The following is a 4,719-nucleotide window of genomic DNA, read 5'->3' on the forward strand; positions in this document are numbered from 1 at the left end:
GCTGCTCCACCCCCAACCAGACCTGTAGCTGAGGGAGCCTGAGTAAATTATCCTATTTTCCCTATAGCCTCTTACCTCATATCTGGATGGGTATGATTCAGCATATCCATTGTAAACAAGTTATGTAAAGTGGCATAACTGCACATGTGTGCCCATATACTTGGCTTGTTTCCACTATTGTGTGTATTTTTGATATAAAAGGCAGTGGCTCTGAACCACTGGCTGGCAGAGCTGCATCTGGAATTAAAGCATGTCTATCCCATTATCAGCTGCCAGAATCTTTTTTTCACTACCTGGCTCAGGACCTGCACAGGAAGGGGTAGAGGGATCTCTGATCCAGCCTGACAATGTCTTTCGGTATTTGGGGCTCAAATATAAAAAAAAAAAATAGATCATAGCAATCACCACAGAATTGAAAAAGATTGCATATTATGATCTCATATCTTTGTCAGCATCTATCATTAACTAGTCCAAACTTATAACTAACAGTACACATGAGTTAAACCTTTAAAAGGGTTACACTGTTGTAGAAAAACGGGCCAGGAAAGGAGCGAATGCACACTCAGGAGGTTGGAGAGCCAGTTGTTTATTATGCTAGCAGGACCAGGTGGATTCCTGTCCTGAAAACATGGTCCCCGAACCTAGGTGTCACAGGCTTTTTATAGGCAGACTGCCCCAGAGCTCTTTACACATTTTTTTTCTTTTCTCAGCGTTCCTGCTAGCATATACAGTCTGTGTGATAAGCTCTTGTTAAAAAAGCCAAAAGAGCAAGCAGTGATTTATAGCCAGAGCAAGCAAACATAGTTTCAAGGACAAGATATTACTTCAAGAACAAAGCGAGTTTGTGAGAAAGTTACTTTTACATTTTCTTTCCACAACACTATCTTGGTCCAGGAAATTGAACTTGATATCTGTGGTAGGTTAAATAAGATATCCAGATATTGTATTCATCCAAATCCTAATCTTTGGAATTTGTAATGTTACCTTACATGGCAAAAGGAATTTTGCAGGTGTGGTTAAATTAAGTGTTTTGAAATAGGGCAATTATCATGGATTTTTTGGATAGGCTCTAAATGTAATCACAAGTATCTTTTTAAGATAGAGGTAGAGGGAGATCTGACTACAGAAGAGGAAAAAGCAAGGTGATGTGGGATGTAGGCTGATGTAGCCACCAGAAGCTGGAAAAGGAAGCGTGAGGATTCTCCCTGGAGCCTCCAGAAGGAACCAGTCCTGCTCATACCTTGATTTTAGTCTCTTAAGACTCGTTTCAGACCCTTGGCCTCCATATCTAAAAGAGAATGCATTTCTGTTGTATTAAGACACTAAATTTGTTACAGCAGCAGCAAGATATACTTAATGCAAAAAAAAAAAAAAAAAAAGAAAAGAAAGATGAACTTCCTGTTTGCCTGTAACGAGAGGTGCATTTGTAAGGCACAGTATCTATGAACAAAGCCAGAGTTTGTCTTACATAGGATTTTCGGAAGTCTGGTATGTAGCAATCAGTAGATTCTCAGAAGTGGGAGTGATTAGGGTAGGACAGACTTTTGGCTCTGTCAGTATGGTCACTGGAGTAAGGCTACTGTTTCAGAAGCATGTCCATGGGAATGAGGCAGTTACTGATTGGCTGTTGGTTAGGAGGGACTGTCCCTTATGGACTGGGTTTTATCACTGATTGGTTGATTTTCAGAAGCTTGGTGATGTTATTGATTTTCTACTTTTCAAAAGTGTAGTACTGGAGTAAGGCTGTCACTGATGGGCTGACTTTCAGAGCATGAGTATTGCTCTGTAGTTATCTCAAATTAATTGGGATTTGTTGTTCAGAATTTTGTCAAAAGAAAAGTCCTTTTCTTTTGTGAATTTGAAAGAATAAGAATTTTAAATTCTAAGTGCTACTTATTAGTCTTCTCTTAGACAAACCTGCAGGAGAGACCATAGGGGTTGTTTTGATCTTTATTTGTGGAGGTATGATTTTTAGTTAGTGTTGCCATTTAAATGAGTTAAGTGCCAATGACTGTGGTGGAAACATGGCTCTAACTGCTGTATTTTGGTAGTTTATTGAAAAAAGCTGGGTGCAGAACATTTAGGTTATCCTGACAAAGTCAAAACAGGATGCAGGAAAAAAGTCATTAAATGCAGGATGGACATGTCCACATGTCCTGTGTATATATATGTAGGACTGCTTGGAAACTCTATTAATAGTGTCTCTCATGCATCTAAGACAGTGCCTGAAACCTGGTAGGTACTCATTGAACTTATATGTTAGTGCTGTAAAATTATGATGGCATAGATTTGCTGTTGATTTTTACCATTCCAATAGTGTCTTTACCTCTCCCTCCAATTACTCAGTGTTTTTAGGGGGGATAATCACATTTTGTACAAAGTCCTGAGTGTGGTCAAGATTCAAATACAGCCATGTGCTTAGCTTCATTCTTTCACTTCTCATACTGCAGTACTTAGGCTCCAGTTTCACAGAGGTATTTACTTTTTACGTTTATCACAAGTATTTCCCCAGAGCTGTTTCCTCCACTATCTTCAAACAACTGCAGAATCATTATTAATAGCTTTCAGGATTTTTTCAGGGATAATCTCAACTTCCCATGCAAACACAGTACTACAGGTTAAACGGTAATCACTTCATAGCCAGGAAATGACTTCATGGTGTCCCAAACAGTTATCTCAGGGTTAATATGACCTGTTTTGGATATATGCTGTGACTGTGACAGTGACAGGCTCTGTCCAGGCAGGTAATTTCATTTAAATAGTTGTGCTCTATTTCTGAAATGTCTCGGGTTCTTTTTTCCCCCAGTTTATACAGTATGCTTTATTATTCTTTTATTAAAATATGTTAATTAATATGTCACCAGAGCTCTTTAAATTGAAACATAATAATTCTACATATCTATGGGATACTGTGTGATATTTCAATATATATATACAATGTGTAATGATCAAATCATGTCAATCAACACCCGTAATCTCAAACATTTATCATTTCTTTGTGTTGGGAACATTCAAAATACTCTCTTCCAGAGGGGCTCAAGATGGCGACGGGTCTGGAGCGGCTGTGCCAGGAGACAGTGCGACCCTGAGAAGTGTGCACTGTGATACCAGAGTACTATTTGCATTTCCAAGAGCAACAAAAAACGAATAAATCTTTGAATAACTAACCTACAATGACAAAAAAGCAGCTATAGGTTCAAGGTTTTAGGGCCGTCATAAAAGAAGATTCCTGAGAGTGCCCAAGCCGTGCTGTGGGTTCAAGCGAGCAGCCCGAGACAACAAAGGCCAAGTAAGTCAGCAGAGACGACACAGAAACGGAGTGGAAGGCGCCAGACCAGCTCAATACTGCGAGCTCTGTGAGTCACCCCCAGTCCAGCCCCACTTGCGGGGCAAAGCCCATCTGGCTCCCGCCCGCCTGGCTCCCGCCTACCACACCAGGCTAGGCACCAGCAACAATGCAGCCTCCATTTTCTCGGGTGGGGGTGGAGACGGCCGGCTCGGATCGGCCAGGCTGGTCCCCCTTGGCTTGGCGCGGCCCCTCACTGAGACGTTCCACTTGCATACCTCGATGCAGGGCCCCCTGGGGCCTGTGGACCGGCCTACAATCCCACTCCCCCCGCGGATCTCTGACGGGGCTGTTGGAGGGGGGAGCCCCCGGCCAGCGTTGGGAGGGCAGGGAAGAGGAGCCCGCCCAGATTGCCACTCAACCACACCTGGGCTTCAGCCCCAGGTAAACTCCCTGTTTCCGGGAGGCAGACACTATCTCTGTGGCCCTCAGTTTGGAAGAACCCCAAACTGATTTCTGGTTGGGTAGAGGAGACCAGAGCGCTCTGAAGCTAGATTGAAGCTGCCGGGTAACACTCCTGGAGGGCGCCCGGGTCAACCCATGCTGGGGGGATTCAAAGAGGAACTGTTTGCTGTGGGTCCCTGCCCCGAGGAGCTCACACACTGGAGTTGGAGATTACTACACAGATAGCTGCAGCACCGGGAGGAAAGTGAGAGATCCAGAGGAGGCCTTATCCAGGACCACAAAAGCACCCAAAGCGTCCCTTCCAGAAACCTGAAACTATTTCTGGGCAGGGCGGGGCAGGGCACAGCTTTGATGTCCCAGCTGATAGACGAGGATTGCAGAAGACATGCCTCAGCCCTATACTGAGCGCACAGAGTGGGGAGGGGTCCAGCAAAAGGAGGTGGAGTCTTGGGGAAAAAAAATACACACCCTGCGGGCCCCCTTTGCAAGGCTCAACAGCCCCACCTAGTGCACACAGAGTGGGAAAATGTCCCGATAGCGAGGTGCAGAACACACATACCTTGCGGGCCCGGCAGGGAGGTATCAAGCAGCCTAGTAGAGTTCAAACTGATCAGAGAGGTGGCTCCCCGCAGAGGTCCAACACCCGAGTGAAACTCCCTGCCAAAATGAACAAACACCCAAAAAGAGATACCAGAAATGCAAAAAAACAAGAAAGTACACCACCAAAAGTTAATAAATCTCAAACTCTAGATCCTATAGAACAAGAAGCCCTTGAAATGAATGACAGGGAATTCCGAGGGATAATCCTAAAGAAACTAAATGAGATACAAGAAAACACAGCTAGACAGCATGATGAAACCAGGAAAAATATACAAGATCTGAAAGAAGAAATGTACAAGGAAATCACTGTCATAAAAAAAAATATAGCAGAACTTGCCGAACTGAAGAAGTTTTTCAGCGAAATAAAA

This window comes from Galeopterus variegatus, unplaced genomic scaffold, assembly GCF_000696425.1.
Source record: "Galeopterus variegatus unplaced genomic scaffold, G_variegatus-3.0.2 Scaffold4485, whole genome shotgun sequence".
Lineage (NCBI taxonomy): Eukaryota > Metazoa > Chordata > Mammalia > Dermoptera > Cynocephalidae > Galeopterus > Galeopterus variegatus.